Source organism: Bos taurus, chromosome 18, assembly GCF_002263795.3.
Source record: "Bos taurus isolate L1 Dominette 01449 registration number 42190680 breed Hereford chromosome 18, ARS-UCD2.0, whole genome shotgun sequence".
In the NCBI taxonomy this organism is placed as follows: Eukaryota; Metazoa; Chordata; class Mammalia; order Artiodactyla; family Bovidae; genus Bos; species Bos taurus.
The window spans coordinates 44,661,691-44,679,345 of record NC_037345.1 but is presented as its reverse complement, the minus strand read 5'-3'; the positions used below and the strand labels follow the sequence as shown (position 1 = coordinate 44,679,345).

General features: G+C 44.3%; 1 pseudogene; it reads right to left on the bottom strand.

The window, feature by feature from the left end:
* Positions 1 to 3,987: 3,987 nt before the first annotated feature.
* Positions 3,988 to 15,303, bottom strand: LOC100297504 (T-box transcription factor T-like; annotated as a pseudogene).
* Positions 15,304 to 17,655: the final 2,352 nt, after the last annotated feature.

The window sequence follows — 17,655 nt, the reverse complement described above, 5'->3', positions numbered from 1 at the left end:
TTTTGAGTTTTTAAAATTTCCTCTTCCGTTTTGAAAAGCAGAAGACTGTGTGCACAGCCCATTTGTTCACAGGGGTAGAGAGAGGGTAACTTGTGAAAAGATGTCAGCCTGTTCATTAGGTAAACGGGGGCTCATGCCAGCAGTTTGGGGATACTGCCAGCCTTTCCACCAATGGTCTCTGTGGGCTCAGCTTTGCCAAGTCATCTGTGGCTGGCTGTTACAGACATTACTTGCACTCACTAACACTTGATTCTATACTTCCCGGCCTCTTAAGTGTGAACAAGGTAAGTTTTAATTGGAATAATGCAAAAATGAGCGTGTCTGACAGCTCCTTTCTATTTCTGGGAAAAGAAAAAGCAGCTAGGAATAGACACCAGGATAGTGGTCTATCTCAGCTCAGTGGAAGTCTGAAGACTCCAGGATTTCCAGATTTAAACCAAGGAGCAGCTGGAAGGAAAAAGTAAGCTGGCCCAGACATGAGGTATGTTTTGAGTGTTAAGCCACAACCTGGGATGATGAAAGCTGCAGAGCAAACCCATTGACTGTCTGGGATGGGACTTTCCTGGTAGGCCAGTGGTTAAGAATCCATGCTTTCACTGCAGGAGGCAAGGGTTTGATCCCCTTAGGCATGGGGAACTAAGATCCTGCATACTGCACAGTACAGCCAAAAAAAACGAAAACAACAACAACAACAACAACAAAAAGACAGTCCTGGAAATCAGACACTGAGAGGCATCTGACCGAGGAATATACCCAGGAGTGGTTATAGTAAATACGGACAAGGTTGGCATTTCTTGCTTTGTCAAGAAGCCCTTTAGATACTTGCAGAGGACAGCCCTGAGATTCTGATCATACACAGCTACAGATAAACCCAGTGCCAGGTTTTGAGCAGCTCCAACGCCTAGTCCTTCCCAGAGTCGAGCCAGATCTCCAGGCTGTCTGGAGCAGTAGCAGTGCTGGATGTGGACGCACTCCTGCCAAACACCAGCTAGCCACAGAAGCAGAGGTGTGCTCCTGCCCTGCTAGCTCTCAGCCCCGAAACTTATTTTTAGATCTGTGACTCAGAGGTCTAGACCAGGACTGAGACCTTGGGGAGACAGAAGCCCTGCTCATTTGTTGGCTCTTGCGAGTAGCATGGGTCTGGCTGTTTGACACCATGAACACATCCATTAGAGACCTCGGCTGCAGTGATATGATTTCCAGTAGGACAGTCTCTTGAGGCCTCCATATTAGATGCCTTCTCTAAGACATGTGATATAATCTGGCAATCAGACTTGTATTCCCAAAAGCTCATCCTGCTTACTGCATAGAAAATGAATGGCAGGGGTACAGTATGGATGGAGGGTGGCCAACGAAGAGGTTATTAAAGTTGTACAGGCAAGAGTTGACAGTGTTTCACACTCGAGTAGAGGCAGACAGAATTATCAACTGCAAACGTTTACCTTCTTTTTCCTTTAAGACTACAATTGATGCTTTCGAATTGTGGTGCTGGAGAAGACTCTCAAGAGTCCCTTTGACAGCAAGGACATCAAACCAGTCTATGCTAACGGAAACCAACTCTGCATATTCATTGGAAAGACTGATGCTGAAGCTGAAGCTCCAATGCTTTGGCCACCTGCTGCAAAGAACTGACTCATTGGAAAAGACTGATGCTAGGAAAGATTGAGGGCAGGAGGAGAAGCGGGCAACAGAGGATGAGGTAGTTGGATGGCATCACCAACTCAATGGACATGAGTTTGAACAGACTCCAGGAGATGGTGAAGGACAGGGAAGCCTGGTGTGTTGTAGTCCATGGGGTCACAAAGAGTTGGATATGACTTATCGACTGAACAACAGCAACCTTTAAGACTACACTAAATATGAAACGAGTTGCCCATCCAGGTTCAATGCACGATACTGGATGCTTGGGGCTAGTGCACTGGGACAACCCAGAGGGATGGTATGGGGAGGGAGGAGGGAGGAGGGTTCAGGATGGGGAACACATGTATACCTGTGGCAGATTCATTTTGATATTTGGCAAAACTAATACAATTTTGTAAAGTTTAAAAATAAAATAAAATTGTAGTTGGAAAAAAAAAGACTACACTAAATAGTCAGTAAATGACTAAAATAATATTTAGAATATAAATACAATGGGGCAGGGAGGATTCTGTGAGGTATGTTTCAACAAATTTCTGGACTGATTAGAACAGATGGAAGAAGTACGGTGACCCAGGGAGGAACAAAAGAATGCGGACACAATACTCTAAGGTTGCTGTTGTGCAGGAGGAGCTGCTTGCCTGAAACTCTGAAATGCTTCAGACTCTGAAGCAGCAGGTAAGACAGACGGCAAGCATGAGAAGGGGGTTTGAAAACAGGAAAACTAACCTAGGGTGTGTCTGCACAACAAGCAGTGAACAATTTTGTTTCTTAATGCTTTTAAAGTGACCTACAATTAGACGACACACTCCTAGGAAAAACAAACAATGAAAGGAAGATTCTTTTCTGCAGGTACAGAGTATTTGTGGATCTGAAATCACTGGCACCGCTGAATGAAGCCCTTGGGAATTCAGAGACCTCAACAATAAAGATACACCTGAAAGTATTTGTTGTTGTTCATTGTTGTTCAGCTGCTCAGTTGTGTCCATGGACTACAGCACACCAGCCTTCCCTGTCCTTCACTGTCTCCTGGAATTTGCTCAAACTCATGTCCATTGAATCAACGATGCCATCCAACCATCTCATCCTCTATTGCCCCCTTCTCCTCCTGCCTTCAATCTTTTCCAGAATCAGGGTCTTTTCCAATGAGTTGGTTCTTCACGTCCAAAGTATTGGGGCTTCAGCTTCAGCATCAGACCTTCCAATGAATATTCAGGGTTGATTTCCTTTAGGATTGACTGGTTTGATGTCCCTACTGTCCAAGGGACTCTCAAGAGTCTTCTCCAGAAGGAAATGGCAATCCACTCCAGCACTCTTGCCTGGAAAATCCCATGGACGGAGGAACCTGATAGGCTATAGTCCATGGGGTCGCAAAGAGTCAGACACGACTCAGCGACTTCATTTCACTTGTGTGTTTTCATTCACTTCCCCTACCAAGCATTAATAAAGACATTCAATTAAAAAAAAAAAAAAAAAGAGTCTTCTCCAGCACCACAGTTCAAAAGCATCAATTCTACAGTGCTCAGCTTTCTTTATGATCTAACTCTCATGATAAAGATACACCTTAGAGCATTTGTCAGATGACAAATCCTGGTGACACCCAGAGCTCCAAGGCAACTCTTCTGCTTCCTTCCAGTGAGAGGTAAGAAAGAATTCTCAGATATTTGGATAAAGTCTACTACAGGAAGTGTACTACCAAGATTAACAATCCTGGTAAAAATACCTAAGAAACACAAAAGTTTGGCTTGACAGCTTTTACATTTGAGTAAGAGGGAGATTTAGTGAAAGAACAGAGTGGGTGGCATCAAAGATATTATCTAAGAAGTAGAAAGAGAAAGCTAAAGGAAAGATACGAATCTTTAAGTAAAAAGGGTCTACATGGGAATTCCCTGGTGGTCTAGTGGTTAGGATTCAGTGCTTTCACTTCTGTGACCTGGATTCAATCTCTGGTTGGGGTACCCCCACAAATTGTGCCCTGCACCACCCCCCCCAACCCCCAAAGAGGAAAAAACACATCACCTATCATGGAAAAAAAAATTAAATTGGCATCAGACTTAGCACCGCTGCATGTTAGATGAACAGTCAGCAATTGAGCTGAGAATGATTTTTATATTTTTATATTTTATTTTTATATTTTAAAAATAATAAGTAAATAATAATAAGTAAATATATTAAAAAAATAAGTTAAAAAAGAGGAAGTTGTGACAGAGATCTTACAGTAAGAATTCTAGCAAACAAGAAAATGGAAAACATGACATCCTAGAATCTGTGACTTTAACCCAGGAGAGCAATGAAGAGGAATCCTAGGATCCTAACTTTCCTGAAGATCTCGAAAGCAACATGTTGGAATTTTAGCAGGATGGCAAAAGATTATAGAATGATGGGCTTTAGGGGAAAAAAGGAGCCTTCGTAAGCTAAATCAAATGATAGTTCAAGGTTAAAGGTTTGGGAAAACTTTATTATGTGATAAAGGCAACAAATACAAGCCAAATAGAACATTCAGAAACTCCAGGAAAACAAAAACCTATAGGATAAATAATGATTCAAGGAAACAATGGTCTAAATGAGATTTGAAAATTGGTGAGCTCAAAAAAAAAAATGGAATAAATTCCAAGTAACAGAGAATATATACCAATTGTGCAAGAGCCATTCAGAAATTCTATGGAAAAATACTGTAAACAAAACCAAAACTATGATAAAATACAAATTTCAGGATAGTGATTTCTTTTTGGTTGAGGCAGAAGTGAATGGAAGAGCTTTCCTGGTGGTTCAGATGGTAAAGAATCTGCCTTCAGTGTAGGGACCAGGTCCCATCCCCAGGTTGGGAAGATCTCCTGGAGAAGGGATTGGCAGCCCACTCCAGTATTCTTGCCTGGAGAATTCCATGGACAGAGGAGTTTGGCAGGCTACAATCCATGAGTTGCAAAGACTCAGACTAGAGTGAATGACTAACACACACACACAGAAATGGAGTAGGGGAGTGGTAATATATACATGCAGGTTGTTGGTAATGCTCTAATTTTGGGTTTAAGTGACAGGTTCATTTATTCATGTTACAGGTCACATATCCTTCTGTATATATTAAATGTGAAAAAGGTAAAGGAAAAACAATCCAGAAGTTGAAAAAAGGCAAGGTCCAGTCAGGAAGCAAATTAAAATGGAGATGATTTGGGCTTCCCTGGTGGCTCAGTGGTAAAGAATCTGCCTGCCAATGCAGGAGACGTGGGTGATCCCTGATCCAGGAAGATCCCACATGCCATGGAGCAACTTAGTCCATGCACCACAGCTACTGAGCCACTGGGAAGTCTCAACTACTGAGCCTACGTGTTGCAACTACTGAAGCCTGTGCACCCTCCAGCCTGTGCTCTGCAACAAGAGAAGCCCATGCAGTGCAGTGAAGACTACCCTGCTCTCTGAAACTCGAGAGAAGCCTGCACAGGAACCAGGACCCAGCACAGCCAAAAATAAAAATAAATAAAATTTAAAAAATAATATAGTATAGATGATCCTAAGAAACTGATGGAAATTCAGAAAAAAGATAATCCATTTAATCTTTTTTTTTTTTTTTTACATTGGTTTTATTTTACAGAAGATGCTTTCTGCTGATTGGCTAGTTTGGCAAAAGAAAAATATGAACAGTTGTAGGTTTAGCAATATGAAAAATTAGCTACATATGGTCAAATTCAACACATTCTAGTGGACAGAGCTGGACACTGTCCTTTCAACTACAATCTGCTGTCCCCAACTATGATTTGATTCTCTCACAGCTGAACTCTGACTGTGATCCCTGCCACAAAAGGAGTCTGAAAACTACTTGAAAGCCACAGGGAGGAGAATTAAAAGTGTGTTTTTTTTTTTATCTCATTGGAGTATGACAGGGGAGTTTACAAATTCTGATATGCCACAGTCATCTATGAGTTGTAGGCAAAACAGAGCTTCTGGCTGCTAGCAAGTCACTGCTACTGTGAATCCTGGTGAGTGAGGCCACCTGCATGGCTTTCACACCCGGATTCACCTGCAGCACATAAGGACCCAGGACAGCACTGCAGCCTCGGAGGATGAAATAAGGTAACTAGCAGAAGATGTATCTTCCTCTTATTTAAAGGGAGGGTTAACATGCCTCATTTCCTTCCCTCGCCCCGGGAGACTGCCAATCAAATGAACACTTGCTGCCACAGCAGAGTCATTGTGTCCTTAAAGACACAGGCTCTGGTTCACATCAATGGAGGCAACACGGGCATCCACAAGGCCAGGAGGCGGGCTGGGGCATCCTACTGGCTGTCGGCAATGTCTCTGGCTGTGGCAGCTCCTTTGTACAGCGGGAACCCCTAGGAGGAGGGTGCCGAGACCACGTGGGTGAGGGAGGCAGAGTGAGCAGAGAAGCCTAGAAAAGAACTGGGCTCTCAGCCCGCTGGGTACACCTGGGCACCCAGGGTGACCGTGCCGTTGTTCACAGACCACAGGCTGGCGTACTGGCTGGAGCCCATAGGAGGACCAGCATTGGGACCCATGAGGAGCATGCTGGTGTGGGCAGGCATTCCAAGGCTGGACAGTTGTCATGGGTTGGAGCATGCAGATGAATTGTCAGAAAGGGTTCGAGAATTGTTCTGCTGCGTAAGGGCTGGGGTAGGGGTCTCCTGGATGGTGGTTCCTCAGGGCCAGGTACCTTTCACAGCTGTGCATGGAAGGCTGTGAGGGCAGGGCACTGAACTGAGGGTCGGGGGTGGCAGGTGACACAGGGTGCTGGTTCCAGGAATCAGCCAGCACTCAGATGGCCGGCTGGCTCCAGGTTTTTCCATCATATCTTTGTGATCACTTCTTTCCTTTGCATCAAGGAAAGCTTTTGCAAATGGACTGTATTAAATTTTAAGAGCTGCTAGCTCCTCATTTTGGTAAGTGCTCACTGCCATGAACTGGGTCTCCTGGGAAGCAGTGTTTAACACGATCTAGTCCCCTCCATTGAGCTTGTTGGTGAGCTTGACTTTGCTGAAGGAGACAGGCACCTTCAACCAGTGTGCCCTGAAGTTGGGCAAATCAGGGTGGATGTAGACGCAGTTGGGCATCTGTGGCTCAGGCTTGCCCCGTGGTACCCACTCTTGGTTCAGGTACTTCAAGCGATTGAAAGTCCAGTAGGAAGGAGTACATGGCATTGGGGTCCAGGCCGGACACGTTCACCTTCAGTACTGGGAACACCCTCCTGCCGCTCATGGTCACCATCATCTCGTTGGTGAGGTCCTTGAAGCGCAGTCCCAGCTAGCTCTCCTCTAGGCCCAGGCGCAGCTCGGGCTCCCTGGGGCCGCCTGCCTGCTACTCGCTGTCTACAGCTCAGCAGATGGTCCACGGGGTACTGCAGGCTCTTCCCCCGCTCTCGTTGTTGGCGAGCTCATCCTCTTACCTGCCCCCTCCCCACCGCCCCCCAAGCCCTGACTTGGCTACTAGAGAGAAGAGCCACCTTCACCTCAGTAGGCGGCCACTCTTTCAACAAGAGGGGCCTCCCGGGTCCCAGACCCGGGTGGATGGCGAGGAGAGATATCTGGATGGGGGTGGGGGGGTGCAGGTGGGTGGAGGGATGCGGTGGCGAGGGAAGGGGTGGGGGAGAAGGTTATTTCACTTGAATTGCCGACAGTGAAAGTGAAATTGGCTCAGTCGCGTCCGTCTTTTTGCAACCCCATGAACTATACAGTCCATGGAATTCTCCAGGCCAGAATTCTGGAGTGGGTAGCCTTTCCCTTCTCCAGGGGATCTTCCCAACCCAGGGATCGAACCCAGGTCTCCCACATTGCAGGCGGATTCTTTACCAGCTGAGCCACAAAGGAAGCCCATTAAAGGTAATACACATCCTGAAAAAACAGCTGAATGTAATTGCTATAATCTCTATCAAAAAGGACACGGGAATATTAGAATTATGAAGTCATGTCTCCTATTATCCAGAATCTCGGTTATTAATCTTACAGATACATTCACCTATTTGTTAAATGACTCATTCCAACACTGCTTGGACTAGCAAAACTTGGAAACAACCTGGTTGCATGTGAAGAGGGCAACTTGAAGGTCTGAGTGACACTGAGAAAAAGGAAGCAGATTGCAATTGGAAATTCTATTTAAGTTATTTTTGAACTGTTTGAAAGCATACATTAAAGCCTCAGCCGGGGCCTTTCCTGGTGGTCCATGGGTTAAGACTTCACCTTCCAATGCAGGGGGTGTGGGTTTGATCCCTGGTTGGGAGCTAAAAGATGCCACATAACTCTCTGCCAAAAAAACCATAACATAAAAAAAAGAAGCGATATTGTGAAGCTTCCACCAGAGGAACAGTCCACTGAGGAGACCAAACAGGTCCCCAAACTACAGATCTCTGCCACTGGAAGTCTAGGCCGCGTGTTCCAACTGTCAGAGGGCAGGGAGACCCACTCTGGGTTACTGTGCTGGTTTCCTACCTGGCCTTCCTACTAATTTATTCTCAACACAGCAGTCAGATGTTTTTATTATTTATTTATTTAAAATCCAAAGACATACACATGGACGAGATTCACTGACCATTGTAGTAGAAGTACTTTTTTTTTTTTTTTGGCCACACCACATGGCTTGTGGGATCTTAGTTCCCAAGGAACCCAGGCCCCAGCACCGAAAGTGCTGACTCCTAACTGCTGGACCACCAGGGAATTTCCCAATTCTTTTTAAATGTAAGTCAGATTGTCACTCTTCTTTCTATTCAAAACCCTACAATTGCTCCCCATCTGGGAACAAATGTCAATGATTAGAGCGGACTCCACTATTCCTTCCCTATCAAGACTCCACTGACTCTAACCTCATATCCCACAAGCCTCTCCTCCCTTATTCTGTGGTTCGATGGTGCGTGGTCACTCAATCGTGTCCAACTCTTTTCGACCCCATGGACTGTAGCCCGCCAGGCTCCTCTGTCCATGGGGATTCTCCAGGCAAGAATACTGGAGTGGGTTGCCATGCCCTCCTCCAGGGGATCTTCTGAACCCAGGGATCAAACCTAGGCCTCCTGCATTGCAGGAGGATTCTTTACCATCTGAGCCACTAGGGAAGCCCATTAATACTGGAGTGTGTAACCTATTCCTTCTCCAGGGGATCTTCCCGACCCAGGAATTGAACCCGGATCTCCTGCAATACAGGAGGATTCTTTACCAGCTGAGCTACCAGGGAAGCCCCTCCCTCACTACTCCAGCCATAATAGGTTCACTCCTGCTTCAGGGTCTTTGCAGCTAACATCTCCTCTGCTTGAACAGCCAATCAGCTTCTTGAGTCATTTATCAAATGTCAGCTTCCCTAACCTATTTTAAATTGAAGCAGCAATCCACCCCCCCCGCCCGCCCCCACACACACACCTATACACCCTATCTTGTCCTCCCTTCGTAGTTTTTTCTCCATAGAGTTTCAGCATCTTTTTGGTCATGCCATTTGGTTTTCAGGATTCCAGGTCATTGACCAAGGATTGAAGCTGGGCCCCTGAAGTGAAAGTGCGCTGAGTCCTAACCACTAGACCGCCAGGGAATTTTCCCTTAAGCATCTTCTTAACAGACTACAAATTTAATTATATGTCTCCTCCCAGAACACAAGCTCCAAGAAGGGCTTGTTTTATTTTGTTCACTGTTGCTTACCCTGCCAATGAACTATACCCCTTGCATATAAAGGCTTGGTAAAGATTTGTTGAATAGCTTTCTGTTTTCCACAGAAAATCAGTAAAACTAAAACCAAAAGCCTACGTAGGAAGGGATAACAGTATGACTGAGGGCTTTCATTATAAGCCCTCTGAGGCATTTAAATTAAAACACATGTCTACACATATCTCTTATCAACATAAAACATTTTAAAAATAAGAGACATTAGATGTATTTAGAAAGTAGAATTGATAGAACTTGCTAACAGGCATGAAGCTGGTATAAAACTGTAGGAAATGGAGCGTCAAAGGTGACTTTCACATTTGCAGCACAGTTGGGTTAGTAGATGGTGTTGCTACATACTAGACCAAGAACACTGGAAGAAAAGCAGAGGGAATGGGAATTCCCTGGTGGTCCGGTGGTCAAGACTCAGTGCTGTCAATGCTGAAGGCTCAGGGAACTACTACCCCAAAAGCTGAGTGGCCAGCCAAAAAGGAAAAAAATCCATCACTTTAGTTTTGGGAACGTTACATTCGAGAGGCTACTATAAGACCTTTAATGACAAAATCAGGAAGTGAGACTCAGGGATGTCCCTGGTGGTCCAGTGGTTAGGACTCAGTACTTTTACTGTGGTGAGCCTGGTTGGGGAACTAAGATTCTGCAAGTGGAGCAGCCAACCAAAAAAAAAAAAAAAAAAAGGGTCAGATCCAGACTTAGAAAAGATCAGTGCTAGATAAGTGAATATGAGAATAACTCCATATAGATAAGCACCCCCTCCCTTCCCACCCACCCCCCCACCTACTCCCCCCCCCCCCCCAACCAAAAAACAAGTGACCTTAGCTAGCAGGATCACAAAGGTGGTTTTCCCAGGGTGAGGCTTTTCTGGATGTGCTACCCCTGTGATTTCCCCAAATGTGGGAAACTCCACTAAATAATTTGTGGTAGTGTGTGTGTGTGTGTGTGTGTGTGTGTTGGGGGGAGGACAGGGAGCGGCAGGGAGAATAGAAAAAAAGCTAAAGTCGAACCCTGAGGAACACTATTATTTCAAAATAGGGTGACTGTAGAATCAGAATTAGGCAGACTTAAGAGCAGCAGCTAGAGGGGTGGAAAGAAAACCAGGTGAGTGTGGCAGCCAGGAAGACAAGAGTATTTTCAGAAGGAAGAGGTGGACGGTATGGAATGGTTCTGCAAAGCAAATAAGAAAGGAAAACTTCGAAAGGCTCACTGGGGATCATTAGTGACCTTACCAAGAACTGTTTTAGTGGTGCACCGGAGTGGAACAAGGCGGGTTAAGAAGTGAAAGGGAGATGAGGCGTCAGACAGTTAAGAGCTCTAAGTAGGAACTGGTAGGATGTAGGATTCAAGGATAATTTTCTTAACAAAGAAGCTTGTAACATAATAAATGCTACATAGTTACTATATGTATACTTTGTTTATTGTTTTGCAGATACTGCCTTTTCTACAAATTGAAAGTTCTGTGGCAACCCTGCACCTAGAAAATCTATCAGGGCCATTTTTCCAACAGTACTATTTTAAAAATAAAGGTGATGTACATTGTTTTTTAGGCACAATGCTATCACTACACATTTAATAGACAAAAGTACAGTGTAAATCTAACTTTATATATACTAGGAAAGAAAAAATATTTGTCTCACTTTATTGTAATATTTGCTTTACTGGGGTGTGGCTCTGAACCCACAATATCTCCATTATGCCTGTATATATAAATATATGAATATTAACATATGAATATGCCATAGAATAGGACTTCCCTGTTGGCTCAGACGGTAAAGTGTCTATCTACAATGTGGGAGACCGGGGTTTGATCCCTGGGTCCGATCCCTGGGTCGGGAAGATCCCCTAGAGAAGGAAATGGCAATCCACTCCAGTACTATTGCCTGGAAAATCCCATGGACAGAGGAGCCTGGTAGGCCTCCGTCCATGGGGTCACAAAGAGTCGGACACAACTGAATGACTTCACTTACTTATGCCATAGAATATGCTGGCATAATTAAATGTGAATGGGAAGGATCCTTCAGGAAGTTGAATACAGGCAGAGAGGTAACTCAATAATGTTAAGTCTGGGAATGGGAATGGTGGGAGTTAGGGAGACAGAACACAAGCAGTTTTTTGATCCGTGATCTTTTCTGTTTTTAGAGGACAACCAGGATAAGGCTCGGTGCACACGAGCTTAGCGTAGAGTATGGTTTAAGTGCCTGAGGCAGTTTCCATCCAGTGCCTTCTAGTTTTTTGAAATGCATTTAACAGGACCATTTGCTGACTAGAGAGGTAATTGCAGAGTAGTAGTATGTTTTACTGGAGAAGGCAATGGCACCCCACTCCAGTACTTTTGCCTAGAAAATCCCATGGACGGAAGAGCCTGGTAGGCTGCAGTCCATGGGGTCGTGAGTCGGACACGAGTGCGCGACTTCACTTTCACTTTTTACTTTCATGCATTGGAGAAGGAAATGGCAATCCACTCCAGTGTTCTTGCCTGGAGAATCCCAGGGATGGGGGAGCCTGGTGGGCTGCCGTCTATGGGGTCACATAGAGTCGGACATGACTGAAGCGACTTAGCAGCAGCAGCACCATGTTTTACTGGCAGTGTTGAGGGCCCAGGAGAGAGCAGTCAGGTTTATAGTGGTACTAACACATTCACCGGTGATTCTCTTCCACGGGACACAACCCTCTCAGTGAATATTGACCACGTGGGCGGGTGGCTGTTTTTGGGCTTTAAGTTTCTCTAGGCAAGAACACAGAAAGTTCAGAAGAGCACAGGAGTTTAAGGTTTGTAAGAGAATGATGGTTCAAGGAGTCTAGGCTAGTTGAAAATGGGAAACAGGAAAGCAAAAGATGGAAGCTAATGAATCCAACCGAGGTAGGAAGACTCCTGACCTGGAGGTCTGCACCAACCAAGCTGAAAGCAGTTACTGAGCAAAGGAGTGGTTAGGTCACTCTGTGTGTAATTATTAATTCTTGAGCAAGTCAGTTGGAAGAGCCAAGTGTGAGGTGTGTAAACCCATGATTAGAGATGACACAGTTGAGACTGATGGACAAGATCCAGGTGTGTGTACAGGTTTGGATGGGAGGAGATGAGAAGAAAAGGTCTCGGGATAAGGAATAGGAACTAGGGTGTGGGGTGGCTCCACAAGAGTTAACACAGCAAGGCTGACTACTGTCCTTTATAAAGACGGCTTATAAGTTCGGCCCTGGCTGACACCTGGAAACTAGGATTTGAGGAGGGTTTCCATCGTTCCCAACACGGATAAGAGTGGCTCAAGATGCCTAACTGTTTGCACAATCAATGTGGTTTACTTATGCTTTCGAGTCTTGGATTTTAGTATGTGCCACACGGAAGGTGACTGCATAACAAGGCCCCAATCAAAACCCTGGGCCCTCAGTTGCTGAGGGGGGTTCCTTGATAAAAAAAAACATTCCATACAGGTTGGAACAATTTGTTGCTTGGGGAATCAAGTATTGATACATCCTTTGTGACACCCTCTGAAAGTCTGAGCCTGGTTTGCTCCAGACTCTGCCCACATACCTTTTCCTTAATTTTGCGTTGCACCTTTTTAATTTTGCCTTTTCTTTAATTTTGCCCTAAGAATGACAGTCCTTGAGTATGATGATCCTGGGGACTCCCAACATAGATGGGTAAACCACACAGATGAATTCACTTGGAAGGATGCAAGTGTAGAGGAAGACAGGAATAATTTTTTTTTTAAGATGGTAGTTATCAGGTAACCAGGAGAGTGAGAAGATCACATAAGCCTCAACAGAGTAAGTAGGGGTTTTACCAGGAAGGGAGGGAGGAAGGACACGGAGCCCACGTCCTGAACGTGGTTTGCAGGGCAAGGAATACTCTGGTGCTGCCACTGGGAAGGGTGGTGGGTACAGCAGTGTCCTTGGGGAACAAAGGCTAGGCCCGCAGAGGAGGAGTAACCCTGCATCTGCTCTAATGGACACACCTATGTCTACATCTACAGCACACCAGGGTTTCTAGTACTTTATTCTTAAGTTACAAATTCCTTGCAGGAGTGCACTTGTGGAGTGGCACCATAGCTGGGCACTACTATCCTTCACAGCAGTCCAAGTCCTTAAGTGGTGTAAGTCAGGGTTCCTCTCCCCCACTCCAACTTCAGCTTCTCTTGAGGAGGAAAAAAACAGTGCCAGCATTATTTTAACAGCCAAAAGCTAGAAATGACCCAAATATGCTATCAACAGTAGAATGGATAAAACCACTGTTTCGTAACACAATGGAATATTACATTGCAACGAAAGTGCAGAGTGACAGCCAAACACCACAAAATGGATGAATCTCACAAACACAATGTTGAGCTAAGAACAAAAGAGTATACACGGTATAATTCCATTTTTATAAGTAACAGGCAAGCAAAAGCAATCTACATTGTTAAAATTTAGGTTAGTGGTTACCCTTGAGGGGGTGGGAGCTACTGGAAGGAGTTGTAATGGGCTTCTGGGTAGTGTTTACATAGGTAATTATGATACGTGTACTTGCCTGTGTACATACCATACTTTAAAACAAAGCAGTGCTACTCAATACACTACGTCAAAAAAAAACAAGTTTCACAATAGTATGAATACTATCAATCTATTTTTGCCGAAAAGCACACGCCTGTGCAGAACAATGCCGCCTGGAATATACAGCCAAATAGTGTTATCAATGGTCAGCACTCAATGGTGGAACTGTACATTTTCTTTCTTATCTTTTTATAAACCATCTTCCATATGGCTCATATCCTTTTTACAATGTATTACTTTTACAAAAATGAAACTACACCTCCTTCCTTTGTAGACCGCAATCTGCAAAGCTCCATTTGGGGACAAAGAAATGCTATTAACTTAAACACTGGGGAATGGAGTAAGGGATAACTGCCACCCAACTAACCCATTAAAAAAAAATTTACAAAACAATTTCAGCACAAGCAAAATCCTGGACTGCAATGCAGGGATTTGCATTCTCATCAACAATCCTGTGTAGGGCTAGCTCCGGAGGATTATCAGGATTAAATGAGAACCAGGATTACAGAAGCACACTCCAGACATCCAGTAAACATGTTCCTGTCCTCTGTCCTGCAACGACTGTAAATCATTCATTGGAATTCATTTCAATCTCGCCTGGACCCAGGCTTCTCCCACCTCCTCAAGCTGGAATTCTCTCCTCTCTGCCCTTCCACTCCCAAACTGCTCTTCAAGTCTGGAGGCGAACACAAGACTTTCTGGGTCATGAGCTCCTTGCTGGCCGCTCTCAGTTGTTTCTGTGCGCCTAGACTATGAGTCACTCTAAGAAAGCCTTATTACTGAACTGAAATGTGCTTTGGCCTCACAGGGCTTCTTTCTTTACAAACCACAATATGGACACCAGTGTGTTCAGGTTGATTTTGATATGTTTATGAGCTAAACCTGAAAACGCTTTCATCAGTCAGCCAAGTCTGTTAAATATGAACCAAGCTGGAATTTAAAAAACACCCATATCACTGGCTCATAGCTCAGCACCATCATGGAGAACAGAAACCACATTAGATTCAAAGTCTCACTACGTGCTCTTGGGGTCAGATTTATGAATTTTTGTCTCAAAAACCAACAAACTTGCTTTTACCAACCCTGGCCCTGAAAAACAGGATATAAACCTCTGCATCATTCCTCCTCAGGAGGCTGGGAAGCCCCAAGAGCAGGGCCTGGGTCCTCCAACTGTAGCTTCCCAGTGTACACAGGAGCTGACCGACTGGTGGCTGCTGGTCTCTGAGACTGCCGCTCAGAGGTACACTCTCCTTTGGGTCCCTTGCCTGACTAGCTCCTAGGCCAAGAAGTTGTCCCAGTGTCTATCCTGGGAGAAGCTAGGGCAGCCTGCTCTGTGCAAAGCCCCGTTAGCACATCCAGATTCAGAGATTAATGGTGCTACTTCCCTAAGTTGGATTCCCATTGTACTAATACCTGTCATCTTCTAAAATCAGTCAAAACAGGTAAATTAAGCAAATTGGTGACATTTGAGCTCCTCTAAAAGTTCACTCACCTTCATTATACTGTGACACTCTCCCCACTGTCACGGTTTAAACCAGCTTACAGTCTCTGAACTAACAGGGCAGGGAGATGCTGCAACACTGAATCCAGACACAATTAGATAGATGTGAGCTACAACCGCAGGGTTGTACGCAAAGAACAGCTTTTCTTTCAGGTGGACAACCCATGGAGACAGGGACGAAAGCCACGTAAAACTGACACACAGAAACACCACCACACACTCATTTCCTACATGCTGGGAACTGAGCCTCAGTACTCAAAGCAGCTGAACACTGGAGGAAACAAGTCTCCATCTTTCAGTTTCCCTCTAGATTCTGCCCTGCAGACACACACCCCCTCTACCGCTTAGTTCTTTCCCACTCTTCATGATGGAGCCACAATTTAGATATACTGAATCTGGAACGATAGAGAAATGATTAAAAAAAATAGTTCTATGTGGAAACCTCACCAAGACCCCTAACACAGAGGGGGCTAGATTAGATGAGCCAGCTGCGATGTTTTAAAATTGGCTTTCTAAACCTGGCTCATCAGAAGCACCGTGGGATTTAAGGTTGCCAGTTTTCACAGCAGAACTTTACAATCAGACACGCCAAGTGTGGGGCATGGGAATCTGTACTTTAAAAAAATGCTCCTCAGCTGTTTCTGGTAGGCGATTTATGAACAACTGATGGAGAAGAGGATGAATTGGTAACTCCTATGTGATAATCAGTTTCCAACATGCCAACAGTATTCCTGGAAGTAAGGTTCTTCTCCTTTCACATACCATATAGATTCTTTAGTGAAGTTTTTTTTTTAAATCTGGGGACAGGGGGATTCCCCACTCATTGCCCTTCCATGCAGAGGGACTTTAGTATTTCTCTAGATACAAGGGACACTGCTGCACTCTGGACTGGATAACTGATAAAGGGGCACCGTCCAGCAGAGCACAGGACATTCACCATCCTGGCCCTTACTCTTTCAATGTCAGTGGTGTCTCAAATCATTCATTGTGATAACCAGAACATCTGCTTTCACATTTCTAAATGCTCCCCAATGTCAGGTCACCCCTGATTAAGAGCCAGTGAGCTGAATGAACATTCCTGACCTCTCTTGCTAGCCCTCACATCCAGTTGTGCTTTTGGAGGGAGAAATGGTCTCTCCAAAGACAAGTTCGGAGGAATCAGCCCTCCCCTTTTCCCTCTTTTGCACCTGCCTGCCTGTAGAGCATGCATTCTAGCCTGAGGTTGCCAGTTTGGCCTGTATCTGGCTGGCTTAATCTCCTCATGTCATGGATTGTAACTAAGGAGCTGGCTGCATGCTAAGAGGGGGAGAGAAGGCTTCTAGCTTTACCTAAACACCTACGACAATATATAAATCCTAGGAAAATAGAAATTAATTTTGCTAATTTTAAGGAATATAAACCCTTACATGTTAAAGATGCCTTATACTGTATTTCTTTCTATTGTAAGGATCATATTAGTGTTTAAAGAGAAAGAACTTTGACGAACATTTTTTATTGAATAATTTTATTCTGTCTCAGAATAAAAATCTGCTTTAATATTGTAAGGTGCACTGCAGGTATGCCATGCTGCCAGTTATTACTGGGGTACCAAACGCCCTAGTCAATGACCCAGAGGGCTTGGCAAAATGCATGAATTCATATTTTCAGAGCATGTAGAATTGGTATTTACAGTTTTTCTTTTTTCTTCAAAGTAGCCCAGGATATCTCCGACAGTCTACACAGGTATTGTCATAGCACTTGCTTTGATGTTCCGAATGTCTCGGAAATGTGTTCAATATCATGATTGGTGGGTCCTCCAAAAGACTTTGTTGTTAACATGCAAGCAAACAGTATTAATGATATCATCTAAACTATGGCTGCCGAGAGCTGGACCTCGATACTGAAACTGAATCACAAAACATTTTCTTGTAGAGCCTTACAAAAGATATAAAATTAAAATTAAAAATATCAACCACCTTTAAATATTTCAATTCTCCTACAGTGCAGTTTTTTGTATCTTTACCACTACTGATTATTTTAAGGAGAAAGTTAACAAAAATCAAAATTGATAAAAATATTTAAATCTTTGGATCCCTTTATTCCATGGCCTTCATAAAACACAAAAGTGGCCAGATTCCCCCCCACCCCTGCCCGCAACTATAGCTTAAAATAGAAAAAAGATTTACTAATAATTTATCATTAGCAATGAACTCTATACTGAGTCACATCTGTGGGTCACAGGCCGAAGGACCAGTGCTATGGTATCTCGTAGGTTGCTAAAATAATTTCTAACACTCTGAATCCTCTTGAAATATAATGGAATGAGTCAAGGTATCACAACAAAATTCCAGGCATATCAGGAAGAACAGG